This window comes from Triticum dicoccoides, chromosome 5B (assembly GCF_002162155.2).
Source record: "Triticum dicoccoides isolate Atlit2015 ecotype Zavitan chromosome 5B, WEW_v2.0, whole genome shotgun sequence".
Classification (NCBI taxonomy): domain Eukaryota; kingdom Viridiplantae; phylum Streptophyta; class Magnoliopsida; order Poales; family Poaceae; genus Triticum; species Triticum dicoccoides.
In genome coordinates, this window is record NC_041389.1 from 150192741 (window position 1) to 150208883 (window position 16143).

Sequence of the window (16143 nt, forward strand, 5' to 3'; positions counted from 1 at the left end):
TTTACATTTCAGTTGTCCTGTTACATTTTATGGTTTCCATCATGACAATTTAATAATAATATTTATGATGTTCTGTTAGCTCAAGATTCACGCTTATTATTATGAGATGTTATTATATTACTTCGGTTGGCACTCCAATACTGCATTTGGACATCTGATGGCGCATGAGGAGAGGTTTGCTGGACTAAACATACTCCTGCTAGCATTAGCATACTATGGACTATATATTTTATTTATTTATTTTTTGGAACGAAGACGCCAACGGCGTCCGGCTTTAAATTAATAAAGCCAACAGGCAGCATCAAAGTTCACATATAGTCAAACGACAGGGCAACATATCGACCAAAAGATAAAGTGAGATAGTTCAGACAACATCAGCATGCAGGCTGGCAAGTCCTCAGCACGCAGGCTGGCATAACGGAGAGGAAACTAGCTACTAGGGATTAACAAAAGGGCCGAGGAAGATGGCGATACTTCAATCAGGTCCAGCCGCTTGTCTAGCTTCCATCTGGATGCCGCAGATCTTTTCCATCGTCTCGGTCATACGCTCCTCATCACGCGGTTTCCCCAACGGAGCCCAAGTCTGCAAGAAAAGATGGCATTTGTACAGAATATCAGCAGGGTGAGAAGGGAACTTCTTCTCAATCGTCATCTTATTACGGATAGTCCAAATGGACCAGAGTAGCGCCCCAACGCATCTCCAAGCTATCCAGGCACTAGAGCCGTGTTGCGAACGCAAGATATGTAAGAGGTCGGCACCCGAAGCCGGGTTCCAATTCTGTTGAAAGGCAGTACGCACTGCGCTCCACGCGAATCTGGCTAGGTGGCAGTGGAAAAAAGCGTGGTTAGCGTCCTCAGTGCTATTGCAAAACACACAAGATCCATTGGATGGGCCATTGCGAATCGCCACATTATCCGCCGTTGGGAGGCGGTTCTGAAACATCTGCCAAAGGAAGATTTTTATTTTCAACAGGATTCCGGCCTTCCACAGCCCCCGAGCTATGTCCAGCACGTCCCCCTCGGTAAGCTTGGTGTACAGAGACTTAACCGAGAACGATCCTGAGGAAGAGAGCTTCCAAGATACCACGTCCGCACCGTGGCTAGTGGTATGATGTCCAATCATGTCCAAAATCTCATTCCACTCGCCTTCCTCGTGAGGGAGAAGCGCTCAGAGAAAGTTAACTGAAGGGGGTGAGGTCCGGAGTGCCTCACCCACCATTAGCTCCGTGTTTGCTGCAATTTGGAAAGCTGCGGGGTGGCTCTGCCACAGCGGAGAGGTACCGAGCTAGGAGTCCAGCCAGAAACGGGTGGACTGACCGTCTTGGACTTGAAACTTTGCTCCCAAGGTAAACGCTGGTCGCACCGCTTGGATCCCGTTCCAGAATGGGGAGCCGGAGTGTTTGCCCGAGAAAACGGTGCTAGTCGGAAAATACTTAGCTTTCAGGAGATCAGCCCAGAGACCCGACTCGTTTTGGGCTAGTCTCCACCACCAACGTGACAGGAGGGCTACATTCATGAGTTTGGAATTTAGGATCCCCAAACCGCCGAATTTCTTTGGACGACAAACCGAGGCCCATTTGACAAGGTGGTATTTCCGCTTGATTCCCGTTCCTTCCCAAAAGAAGCGGGAGCGGGGCGTGTCTAATTTAGCGTGAACCCCATCCGCTAACAAGAACATGCCCATGGTAAACATTAGAAGAGATGATAAGCTAGCATTGGTGAGAATAAGTCGCACCGCGGAGGACATGAACCTCCCATGCCACGGGCTCACTCTGCCCGCGACCTTTCCATATACAGGTTCGCACTCGTTAATGGAAAGCCGGCTATGCGACACTGGCAGGCCTAGATATTTGATTGGCAAGCTCCCTAGCTTGCAATTTAGAAGATTTGCCACTCTCACACTCTCATGGTCGTCCATCCCCATGGTTATGACCTTGCTCTTAAGGAAATTGATTTTGAGCCCGGATAGAAGTTCAAAGGCAAGCAATAATAGCTTGATCGAGGCTATGTTGTTGACGTCAGGCTCAAAAAGAAGCATCGTGTCGTCAGCGTACTGAAGGTGCGTGACCCCTCCCGGAATCAGGTGAGACACCAACCCTTTGATGTGCCCTGCCGAGCGAGCCTTATGCACCATCGCAGATAGGGCATCCGCAATAAAATTAAAAACGATCGGGGACAAGGGGTCTCCTTGTCTGAGGCCTTTTTTGTTGTGGAAGAATCTACCCACCTCCCCATTGATAGAGACAGCCGTTTGTCCACAATTGATCAGGTTCATAATACGGTGGACAAAACCAATGTCGAAACCTTTTTTAAGGAGGACCTCTCGTACAAACTCCCAGTTTACACGGTCGTAGGCTTTCTCAAAATCGAGCTTGAGCAGCACCCCTTGCTGTTTTTTCAGTTTAAGTTCATGGACGATCTCGTGAAGGGCGATAGGGCCCTCCAGGATGTTCCGTCCTTTGAGAAAAGCCGTTTGGCTTCTAAGGACGACCCTCTGCGCCACGGGTGCCAGGCGGGTCGCATAGGCCTTGGCACAGATCTTAAAAGGAACGTTGATCAGCGTGATTGGTCGAAAATGTTTGACGCAATCAGCCCCTTTAACCTTTGGAATAAGGCTAATAATCCCATAACTGAGGCGAGATACATCAACCGTTCCTAGCGCAAACCCATTCACGATTTCTAGGAAAATGGGCCGGAGCATTGGCCAAAATTTACAGAAGAATTCGACAGGCCAGCCGTCAGGGCCGGGGGTTGTGCCTTTCTTCATGCTCATCAGGGCAGCGTCAACTTCTTCCGGGAGAAAAGAGAGCGCCAAGCTCTCATTCTCCTGTGGTGACACCATATCCTGGGGATCCCACAAATCCTCCCGGATGTAGAGTGTTTTCTCGTCAGTCATACCCAACAGACCAACAAAATACTCATAAATGTGGCGGGCAATGTCTCCCTGAGAGAGGAGGAGGCCCTGGTCGGACTGAAGACGAAGGATCGAACTCTTACGCTTCCTACCGTTAGCATAAGCATGGAAATAGGTCGTGTTAGTGTTACCCTTGGTCACCCACTTTATGCCGCCCCTACGACGCCAATATTCTTCTTCTACGCGCAGAATCACGAGTACCTTGTGCTCAAGATCGTATCTGTGAGCCCACTCAGCTTCCGAAAACTGTCTAGCATCGGCTTGAGCATCTAGGGCCGCTATCTCCTCGATCAGCCCGCCGCGCTCACGCTTTGAGTGACTACCAAAATTGGCACCCCACCCATGCAGGAAAGTGTGCAAAGTAGCCCCTGCCGCCGACCAGCACTCTACTGATCCCCTTTGGGGTCCCTGCTGGGCCAGGATCTGGGCCCAATAGTCTTGCACCATCTGGGTGAAGCCCTCTGCTTCAAACCAGGCAGATTCAAAAAAGAAACGTTTACTACGCTGGGCTCTCTCCTCCCCTGAAGAGAAGATAAGTGGAACATGGTCCGATCCTATACGAGTTTCTGCCACTAACGTACACAAAGGAAAAAGGACCTTCCATTCAAGGGTGAAAAACACCCGGTCCAACATGCTACAAACCGGGGCTAACTACTTGTTGGTCCAAGTGAACCTGGCCCCCGTCCGGGCCGCTTCGCGTAAGGCAGCAGCCGCAATGGCATTGTTGAACATGGACACCCTTGTCCAGTGATGACCCACAAGTATAGGGGATCACAACAGTTTTCGAGGGTAGAGTATTCAACCCAAATTTATTGATTCGACACAAGGGGAGTCAAAGAATATTCTCAAGTATTAGCAGCTGAGTTGTCAATTCAACCACACCTGGAAACTTAGTATCTGCAGCAAAGTGTTTAGTAGCAAAGTAATATGATAGTGGTGGTAATGGTAACAAAAGTAAAGACAGTAAAAGTAATGTTTTTGGTATTTTGTAGAGATTGTAACAGTAGCAACAGAAAAGTAAATAAGTGTAAACCAGTATATGGAAAACTCGTAGGCATCGGATTAGCGATGGATAATTATGACGGATGTGGTTCATCAGTAGCAGTCATAACATAGGGTGACACAGAACTAGCTCCAGTTCATCAATGTAATGTAGGCATGTATTCCGTATATAGTCATACGTGCTTATGGAAAAGAACTTGCATGACATCTTTTGTCCTACCCTCCCGTGGCAGCGGGGTCCTATTGGAAACTAAGGGATATTAAGGCCTCCTTTTAATAGAGAACCGGAACAAAGCATTAGCACATAGTGAATACATGAACTCCTCAAACTATGGTCATCACCGGGAGTGGTCCCGATTATTGTCACTTCGGGGTTGCCGGATCATAACACATAGTAGGTGACTATAGACGTGCAAGATAGGATCTAGAACACACATATATTCATGAAAACATAATAGGTTCAGATCTGAAATCATGGCACTCGGGCCCTAGTGACAAGCATTAAGCATAGCAAAGTCATAGCAACATCAATCTCAGAACATAATGGATACTAGGGATCAAACCCTAACAAAACTAACTCGATTACATGATAAATCTCATCCAACCCATCACCGTCCAGCAAGCCTATGATGCAATTACTCACGCACAGCGGTGAGCATCATGAAATTGGTGATGGAGGATGGTTGATAATGATGACGGCGACGAATCCCCCTCTCCGGAGCCCCGAACGGACTCCAGATCAGCCCTCCCGAGAGAGATTATAGCTTGGCGGCGGCTCCGTATCGTAAAACGTGATGATTTCTTCTCTCTGATTTTTTTTCTCCCCGAAAGCCAATATATGGAGTTGGAGTTGGCGTCGGAGGGCCACCAGGGGGCCCACGAGGTAGGGGGGCACGCCCCCACCCTCGTGAGCAGGGTGTGGGCCCTCTGGTCTTCATCTTTTGCGAAGATTTTTCTTTATTTTTTCTAAGGTGTTTCGTGGAGTTTCAGGACATTCCGAGAATTTTTATTTTCTGCACAAAAAAACAACACCATGGCAGTTCTGCTGAAAACAGCGTCAGTCCGGGTTAGTTCCATTCAAATCATACAAGTTAGAGTCCAAAACAAGGGCAAAAGTGTTTGGAAAAGTAGATACGATGGAGACGTATCAACTCCCCCAAGCTTATACCCTTGCTTGTCCTCAAGCAATTCAGTTGACAAACTGAAAGAGAAAAAAGAAAAACTTTTACAAACTCTGTTTGCTCTTGTTGTTGTAAACATGAAAAGCCAGCATTCAAGTTTCAGCAATTATTATGAACTAACCGTACTCACAATGACACGTAGGTCTCACAATTACTCATATCAATAGCATAATCAGCTAGCGAGCTATAATAGCAAAACTCGGATGACAACACTTTCTCAAAATAATCATAACATGATATAACAAAATGGTATCTCGCTAGCCCTTTCTGAGACCGTAAAACATAAATGCAGAGCACCTTTAAAGATCAAGGACTGACTAATCATTGTAATTCATGGTAAAAGAGATCCAGTCAAGTCATACCCAATATAAACCAATAATAATGAATGCAAACGATAGTGTGCTCTCCAGCGGGTGCTTTTTTAATAAGAAGGGTGATGACTCAACATAAAAGTAAATAGATAGGCCCTTCGCAGAGGGGAGCAGGGATTTGTAGAGGTGCCAGAGCTCGAATTTGAAATACAGATAAGTTATATGTTGAGCGGCATACTTTCATTATCAACATAACAACTAAAAGATGACGATATCTTCCATGCTAAACAGATCATAGGCGGTTCCCAAACAGAATGGTAAAGTTTATACTCCCCTTCCTCCACAAGCATCAATCCATGGCTTGCTCAAAACAACGAGTGCCTCCAACATTCAACGGGTCCCAAGGGGAGTTTTGTTTGCAGTTATTTTGATTTACTTTGCACGAAGCATGGGACTGGGCATCCCGGATACCAGCCATTTTCTTGTGAATGAGGAGCAGAGTCCACTCCTCTTGAGAATAACCCGCCTAACACGGAAGATAAGGGCAGCTCTAGTTGACATATGAGCTATTCGAGCATGCAAAACAGAATGTTTATTTGAAGGTTTAGAGTTTGGCACATACAAATTTACTTGGAACGGCAGATAAATACCGCATATAGGTAGGTATAGTGGACTCATATGGAATAACTTTGGGGTTTAAGGAGTTTGTATGCACAAGCAGTATTCCCGCTTAGTACAGGTGAAGGCTAGCAAAAGACTGGGAAGCGACCAACTGAGAGAGCGACAACAGTCGTAAACATGCATTAAAATTAATTCACACCGAGTACAAGCATGAGTAGGATATAATCCATCATGAACATAAATATCATGAAGGCTATGTTGATTGGATTCAACTACATGCGTGAACATGTGCCAAGTCGAGTCACTCAATTCATTTAAAGGAGGATACCATCCCATCATACCACATCATAATCATTCTAATAGCATGTTGGCACGCCAGGTAAACCATTATAACTCATAGCTAATCAAGCATGGCACAAGCAACTATAATCTCTAAATGTCATTGCAAATATGTTTACTTCATAATAGCTGAATCAGGAACGATGAATCGTCATATTTACAAAAACAAGAGAGGTCGAGTTCATACCAGCTTTTCTCTTCTTAATAAGTCCATCATATATCATCATTATTGCCTTTCACTTGCACGACCGAACGGTGTGTAAATAATAAGAGTGCACGTGCATTGGACTAAGCTGGGATCTGCAAGCATTCAACTCAAGAGAGAAGACAAGTAATATAGGCTCTAAGTTTAAATAAACAATCATGCATATAAGAGCCACTAAGCATTTTCAATATGGTCTTCTCGACCCCCAAAGAAAGGAAAAGAAATAGAAACTATTTACACGGGAAAGCTCCCAACAAGTAAAAAGAAGAACAGGAAATATTTTTGAGTTTTCTTTTTAATTCTACTACAAGCATGAAAAGTAAGCTAACTAATTTTTTTGGTTTTTCTTTAAAGTTTAACAAACACACAAGAAGAAAGCAGGAAAAAGAAATTTAAACTAGCATGGATAATACAGTGAAAGAGTATGAGCACCGACATCTAGCAATGAGTGTGTGTGTGAACATGAATGTAATGTCGGTGGGAAATACGTACTCCCCCAAGCTTAGGCTTTTGGCCTAAGTTGGTCTAATGCCAGGGATGGCCTAGCGGATATCCGTAGGTGAAGCTGGGGTCATACTATGACGCAGCGGCTATCGCCGCCTGAGCTGTAGCATGGAGTCGAGCAGCCTCCACTCTCCTTTCGTACTCATCTGCCTCCTCTCTGGTAATAATATATCTTCTTTTTGCCTGTGAATCAAAGAAAGCAGGAGCAGGAAGAGCAATATGGACTACACGGCGTCTGTCAAAGATTAGTCGATACTGGAGAGGTGGTTCAGTCCTCTCAACGAACTGGTGGGAAACCATAGAATCTAAATCTAAATAAGAAGGGGGTAACTCCATGTCACCCTCACGAATGTCTACCTCAAGAAAATTAGCTAAGCGGGTTGCATAAATTCCTCCAAAGAAATCTCCGCTATGTCTATTCTGATGCAACCTGCGAGCTACAATGGCTCCCAAATGATAAGATTGGTCTCCTAACACAGCACTCCTAAGAATACTGAGATCAGGGACACACATGTGACATGCTTCATCCTTAGCATTAATACATCTACCTAGGAAGAGAGCAAAATAATGTATAGCAGGAAAGTGAATGCTCCCTATAGTAGCTTGCGTTATATCTCTAGATTCCCCCACAGTTATTCTAGCAAGAAAGTCTCTATATTCGGATTTAGGGGGATCCCTGACATTACCCCAAGATGGAAGTTCGCAAGCGGAAGTAAAATCCTCTAAGTCCATGGTATAAGATTTGTCATAAAGGTCAAACATGACTGAAGGAGAATTTCGCGAAGTTGAAAACTCAAACCTCCTCACAAATGAACTTGTGAGATCATGATACTGGGGGCATTTGTCAGCTTCAAAGTCCTCAAGACCGGCGTTACTCAAATATGCGCTAAATTCTTCTTTGATTCCCACTTGGTTCATAAAATTTTCCGACGACCATTCACAGGGCCTCACAGGAGCGTCTCTTGGTGGTTCCTCGTCAGCATCTCGTATTGCAAGTCTGGGACCTTGCTTCCCTGAAGGACCACCTTGGAACATCCTCCTAAGCATATTGTTTCCTCTGATTTTTTTTGAAATTTTTAGTAACTTCAAATAAAAGTGAACCAACTTCAATAAAATTGATAGTAACAACTCCCACAAGTGCCTAGGGCCTATATCAAGCATTAGAACTACTTGGAACCATATAAATTTGTCATGCAAGCTCAAGAACATGGTCACGTATGCAGCACAAATTTGCAAAGAATAAAGCACTAGAACAAAAACTAATTGGACCAATGGAGGAGTCACATACCAAGGAACAATCTCCCCAAGCAGTTTTGCAAGAGGTGCTTTGAGCAGGGAGATCGAAAATCATAGCAACTGGGGCTGGAACTCGTGCTTGAGTTGGTTTTTCGTGTTTGTGTGAGGCAGAGGAAGAAGATGGGTGTAGGAATAAGTGGAGGAGGGCCACCGTGGGCCCACGAGGCAGGGGGGCGCGCCCAGGGGGTTAGGGCGCGCCCTCCACCCTCGTGGCCAGGTGGCAGCTCCCCCCGCGGTGATTTTTGCACAGTAAATTCTTAAATATTCCCGAGAAAATCATATTAAATTGGCATGGCATTCTGAGGACTTTTATTTTCGAGATATTTTTATATTGTACGGATAAGTCAGGAAACAGACAGAAAAAAAATTATTTTACTTTATTTCTACTAAATAACAGAAAATATAAAGAGGGTACAGAAAGTCGTGCTTCTAGTTTCATCCATCTCGTGATCATCAAAATGAACCCACTAACAAGGTTGATCAAGTCTTGTTAACAAACTCATTCCAAATAATCCCGGAACCGGAGAAATTTTGAATGATACTAAGTTAGCTCAACGGGGATATGAAAATCCCCAACAATAAGAATATCATACTTTTTCTTGACAGTAGGGAGAGGAAATTCAAAACCTCCAGATATAATCGATGGAACTTTTCCAATAGAGTTGATACTATAAACTTGAGGTTGTTTCCTTGGAAAATGTACCATGTGCTCATTGCCATTAACATGAAAAGTGACATTGCCTTTGGTGCAATCAATAACGGCCCCTGCAGTATTAAGGAAAGGTCTTCCAAGAATAATAGACATACTATCATCCTCGGGAATATCAAGAATAACAAAGTCCGTAAAAATAGTAACGTTCACAACTACAACAGGCACATCCTCACAAATACCGACAGGTATAGCAGTTGATTTATCAGCCATTTGCAAAGATATTTCAGTAGGTGTCAACTTATTCAAGTCAAGTCTACGATATAAAGAGAGAGGCATGACACTAACACCGGCTCCAAGATCACATAAAGCAGTTTTAACATAATTTCTTTTAATGGAGCATGGTATAGTAGGTACTCCGAGATCTCCAAGTTTCTTTGGTATTCCACCCTTAAAAGTGTAATTAGCAAGCATGGTGGAAATTTCAGCTTCAGGTATCTTTCTTTTATTAGTAATAATATCTTTCATATACTTAGCATAAGGATTTGTTTTGAGCACATTAGTTAATCGCATACGCAAAAACATGGGTCTAATCATTTCAGCAAAGCGCTCAAAATCCTCATCATCCTTTTTCTTGGATGGTTTCAGAGGAAAAGGCATGGGTTTCTGAACCCATGGTTCCCTTTCTTTACCATGTTTCCTAGCAACGAAGTCTCTTTTATCATAGCGTTGATTCTTTGATTGTGGGTTATCAAGATCAACAGCAGGTTCAACTTGTACATCATTATCATTACTAGGTTGAGCATCAACATGAACATTTTTATTAACATTATCACTAGGTTCATGTTCATCACCTGATTGTGTTTCAGCATCAGAAACAGAGATATCATTTGGATTCTCAGGTGGTTCAGCGATAGGTTCACTAGAAGTTTGCAAAGTCCTATCATTTTTCTTTTTCTTCCTCTTAGAAGAACTAGGTACATCAATATTATTTCTCTGAGAATCTTGCTCGATTCTCTTAGGGTGGCCTTTAGGATACAAAGGTTCCTGAGTCATTCTACCAGTTCTAGTAGCCACTCTAACAGCATAATCATTTTTCTTACTATTCATTTCATCAAGCACTTCTTTCTGAGCTTTAAGTACTTGTTCTACTTGAGTGGTAACCATAGAAGCATGCTTGCTAACAAGTTTAAGTTCACCTCTAATATCAGCCATATAATCACCCAATCATTTCATCATAAAGGTATTCTGTTTTAATTGTCTACCAAAATAAGCATTAAAGTCATCTTGCTTAAACATAAAGTCATCAAACTCATCCAAGCACTGACTAGGAATTTTAGTAGGAGGGACTTCAGCTTTATCATATCTATAGAGAGAATTTACCTTTACTACCTATGTCGGGATATCGGGAGGTTCTTCATTAAATAGGTAATTGAGATCATATACTTCTTCAACAGGCGGTAAATTAAGACCATGTATTTCTTCAATAGGAGGTAAATTCTTAACATCTTCAGCTTTAATACCTTTTTCTTTCATAGATTTCTTTGCCTCTTGCATATCTTCGGGGCTGAGAAATAGAACACCTCTCTTCTTCGGAGTTGGTTTAGGAATAGGCTCAGTAATTGGCTCAGGAACTGGCTCAGGAGGTAGCTCGGGAGGTGCCCAATTATTTTCATTAGCCAACATATTATTCAATAGAATTTCAGCGTCATCCGGTGTTCTTTCCCTGAAAAGAGAACCATCACAACTATCCAGGTAATCTCTGGAAGCATCAGTTAGTCCATTATAAAAGATATCAAATATTTCAGGTTTCTTAAGAGGATGATCAGGCAAAGCATTAAGTAACTTGAGAAGCCTCCCCCAAGCTTGTGGGAGACTCTCTTCTTCAATTTGCACAAAATTGTATATTTTCCTCAAAGCAGCTTGTTTCTTATGAGCAGGGAAATATTTAGCAGAGAAGTAATAAATCATATCCTGGGGACTTTGCACACAACCAGGATCAAGAGAATTATACCATATCTTAGCATCACCCTTTAATGAGAACGGAAATATCTTAAGTAAATAAAGGTAGCGCGATCTCTCATTATTAGTAAACAGGGCAGCTATATCATTTAACTTAGTAAGATGTGCCACAACAGTTTCAGATTCATAGCCATAAAAAGGATCATATTCAACCAAAGTAATTATATATGGATCAACAGAAAAATTATAATAGTCCTGATCAGGAACACAGATAGGTGAAGTAGCAAAAGCAGGGTCGGGTCTCATCCTATCTCTAAAAAATTCTTTACTTCATTTAATTAGCAACCTCTTAAGTTCATATCTATCCTGGCAAGCAAAAATAGCTGCAGAAGATTCAGCATCAAAAAGATAACCCTCAGGAATAGCGGGCATAGGTTCATCATCACTAACATCATCATGTTCAGGTTCAATAATTTCTCTTTCTCTAGACCTAGCAATTTGCTCATCAAGATATTCACCAAGTGGCACAGTAGTATCAAGCATAGAAGTAGCTTCATCATAAGTATCATGCATAGCAGAAGTGGCATCATCAATAACATGCGACATATCAGAATTCATAGCAGTAGTAGGTTTAGGTGTCGCAAACTTGCTCATAACAGAAGGAGAATCTAGTGCAAGGCTAGATGGCAATCCCTTACCTCCCCTCGTAGTTGAGGGCAAAATAGTAGTTCGATCATCTTTCAAGTTCTTCATAGTGTCCAGCAGATATAAATCCCAAGTGACTCAAAGAATAGAGCTATGCACCCTGGCAACGGCGCCAGAAAATAGTCTTGATGACCCACAAGTATAGGGGATCGCAACAGTTTTCGAGGGTAGAGTATTCAACCCAAATTTATTGATTCGACACAAGGGGAGCCAAAGAATATTCTCAAGTATTAGCAGCCGAGTTGTCAATTCAACCACACCTGGAAACTTAGTATCTGCAGCAAAGTGTTTAGTAGAAAAGTAATATGATAGTGGTGGTAACGGTAACAAAAGTAAAGACAGTAAAAGTAATGTTTTTGGTATTTTGTAGAGATTGTAACAGTAGCAACGGAAAAGTAAATAAGTGTAAACCAGTATATGGAAAACTCGTATGCACCGGATTAGCGATGAATAATTATGCCGGATGTGGTTCATTATGTAGCAGTCGTAACATAGGGTGACACAGAACTAGCTCCAGTTCATCAATGTAATGTAGGCATGTATTCCGTATATAGTCATACATGCTTATGGAAAAGAACTTGCATGACATCTTTTGTCCTACCCGCCCGTGGCAGCGGGGTCCTATTGGAAACTAAGGGATATTAAGGCCTCCTTTTAATAGAGAACCGGAACAAAGCATTAGCACATAGTGAATACAAGAACTCCTCAGACTATGGTCATCACCGGGAGTGGTCCCGATTATTGTCACTTCAGGGTTGCCGGATCATAACACATAGTAGGTGACTATATACTTGCAAGATAGGATCTAGAACACACATATATTCATGAAAACATAATAGGTTCAGATCTGAAATCATGGCACTCGGGCCCTAGTGACAATCATTAAGCATAGCAAAGTCATAGCAACATCAATCTCAGAACATAATGGATACTAGGGATCAAACCCTAACAAAACTAACTCGATTACATGATAAATCTCATCCAATCCATCACCGTCCAGCAAGCCTACGATGCAATTACTCACGCACGGCGGTGAGCATCATGAAATTGGTGATGGAGGATGGTTGATGATGACGACGGCGACGAATCCCCCTCTCCGGAGCCCCGAACGGACTCTAGATCAGCCCTCCCGAGAGAGATTAGGGCTTGGCGGCGGCTCCGTATCGTAAAACACGATGATTTCTTCTCTCTGATTTCTTCATCTTTTGCGAGGATTTTTCTTTATTTTTTCTAAGGTGTTCCGTGGAGTTTCAGGACATTCCGAGAATTTTCATTTTCTGCACAAAAAAACAACACCATGGCAGTTCTGCTGAAAACAGCGTCAGTCCGGGTTAGTTCCATTCAAATCATACAAGTTAGAGTCCAAAACAAGGGCAAAAGTGTTTGGAAAAGTAGATACGACGGAGACGTATCATCCAGTCCATCCGGTCGTTGTTCTTATCCGCACCCGAGCGGATCAAATTAAAGTCACCGCCCACCACCAATGGCAGGTTAATCGCGCACTTGGCCCCAACCAAGGCCGTAACTTCATCCAAAAAAATCGCCGGTCGAGCGTGATTAGCAGGGCCATACACACAAACCACTACCCAAATAAGTCTAGAAATTGAGTGCCTAATCATAGCAGCGACAAAAAACGAGCCCTGATCCCATGACAACACCTCACAAATATCCTTGTTAGAGCCCATCAGGATCTCACCCGAGTGACCAGAAGATGCGAGCCAATGCCAATCAAAACGATTGAGTGGGTCCAAAGCTAACAGGTCACGATAAGAAAAATCCGCTTTGATAGTCTCTTGTAGCGCAACCACATCGATTCGTTCTTTAGCCATGTATTCCCTAAGCTGTTTTCGACATCCCTCGTGACCACAACCTCTAATGTTCCAGAAAAGGTATCGCATTGGATCAGATTATACGATTACGCAAACGGACCCCCCGAGAGGTTACCGCCTTGGCCACCCGTTTTCGAGCCGGAGCACGGCTAGAAGAGGGAAGCATTGAAGCATCCCTAGCTTCTGCTTCCTCAACGGGGCAAGAGGTGGGTCCATCCCCTGCTGGTCCACCCCTGACGAGGGCGCAAGCACGCAGCGAGTCTCCGCTACTGCCAGTGCCGCTTGCGCCTCCTCTCGCACACGGACTAAAGATAGAATCTCGCCATGGGGGAGAGAAGAGGCCACCCCACTGTCATCCAAAATTTGCGACCAATGTGCATCTGAGAAAGCGTTCAGAATTTTCTAGGAGGGAAAAGGATTACCTGAGACCTCCAGGTTTTTGTCGGCGATGCGGAGCTGAGCGCTCTCCAGGGAAGAAAGATCTCCCAGGTTGGCCTTGGACCGAGTGCTCGGGGCTCGCTGTGGTGCCGGGGTCGCCTTGGAGCGCTTAGCCTTCATGCCCGCTCCCAGTGACACCAGCACCGCACCTAGGTCGCCCCGCAGCTCCTCCGACGCCGCGGCGGCACACGCCTTGGCCGCCGGCTTCTGTCCTGCCGTCTTCTTGGGGGGTCTGCCCGAGTCGCCCGAGCCGTGGCGTCCAGAGGGAGGGGTCGGGGCCGAGTCGACGTTGAGCACACATCCCGCCTCCACGCCTTCGTTTGCCACCTGAGAGGCCATGAAAGCACCCCGCCCCCAAGTCACCAGAGAGCACCGGCTCCACCATGGTAGCCAGGGATGGCGAATCCAAGTGAGAGCCTACTCATCAAAAGAGGGCAGCAAGCGTCCTGACCAGCGGAGGGACACTAACAGCAGTGTCATGCGTAGCCACGGCCCGCGCACCCTCACCAAGCATCCCCAGTTTGTCCCAAGTCTCTGTATCACAGGAAGTGGCGTGCATGCTTTCGTCCAGATCTTCTTCTTGGCCGCCCATCACTGTGTCCTTGGTCACTGCCACGCCGCGCGCACCGCCTGCCTGCTGCTTGGATGGCACAAAACCACCCCCAGCCGAATTGGGGCCAGAGGCCGCATCCTGCGGGCGCCCTGACTGATCCGAGGGAGGAGGAGGGGGATTCCTGTCAGACGGGCCAGCTCCCCTCGGGCCGCCTTCCCCAGCTATTTTTGGTAGCCGTTCCACCTCTACCTTGATTTGGTAGCCCTCCCCGTTGAACCACACCTCGACGAAGCCATTGAGCTTGTCAGGCGACTTTCATGCTAGCTTCATGCTCACTGGCCCCATCCTTATGAGGGATAGCTCATCCACAACAACGAGACGGCCCAGCATCTTAAGGCCTTCCATCAGACGTTCCACACGGCGATGTTTCCTGGGAATGCCATGGAGTCGAACCCACGTCTCTGGCATGCACATAGGCTCCACCTCCTCATACAGAGACTCACGCACCTGAGCGGTTATGTCATTGATAGAGAGGAAAAGTTTGCCGCTGGATTTGGCCATATGGAGCAGATCAGCCAAGGGGAAGACAACTGAGAAATCCTTGTCCCCAACATGGGCCACCTGCCAGTCCCAATCCCCGGCGACCATATGCTTAAGCTCTTGTTTGAGGACACAGAGCGTGAGCAGGCCCGGATCCGCTGAGATGATGGCTGAATTGCCTGGCTTCAGATCCGCACCTCCGACCAACTCCTCGTCCTCCTTGAACTGTAGGCAGAAGAAGCCCTCCCCCGAGATGGCACTTCCCATGATCTAGAGGTTCAGGGCCTTCCCCCTCGTCGGGCATGCAGCCGAGACGTGGCCCTCCTCCTTACACAGCACACAAAGAGGGTCGAACATGCACTTGGACTGGTAATGGCCCAGGCAACCACACTTGAAGCATTCCACATCCGGGATCTCTTCCACCGGAATAGGCGCATCGGTCGAGCCTTTGGGGCCAGCCGGTAGGGCCACCGTAAGCGGCGCAGTGCTGGCGCGAGGCTTCTTGGCCAGTGGGTCATTGTGGCCCGCGCCGTAGTTGGGGAGCGGCGCAGATTTCCGCTCCAACTCTCTGCGCCTGCGCCCTTCCTTCTTCAAACGCTTCCGCTCTTGTTGCTAGATCCACCAAGGGGGAGGGGGACCCAAATCCCCCTCACTCCCTCCTCGCGCAGCCGCGGATCCGCGCGCATCACGCGCCTCACGACCGTCGCGACCACCCTGCCGGCCACCCATGGCGCTCTTGGCCTTCTCACGGAGCGCTTTCTCCCACCGCATCTCCGTGTCTTGCTCCCCCGCCACCATCGGACACTTGTCCACTCGTCGATCCCCCATCACCGCCACCGCAAAGGAAATGGAAAGAGGAGGGGGAGGGGAAAGAATGCGAATGGATCTCGCAGAGTGAGACAGGCGCCGCACCTCGTGAGTAGATGCGGGAAACCCTAAAGACAGGTCGTCGCATCCCTTGCGGAGCCATATATAGCTCCGGCGCAGACGAGGTACACGGGTTGTCCCAGGCCCACTTGGGCCCTCCCGCATGCCCTCGGAGGCCCACTAGAAGGGACCGGGCCCGACTGACCTCGAGACGGCACCACAACGAG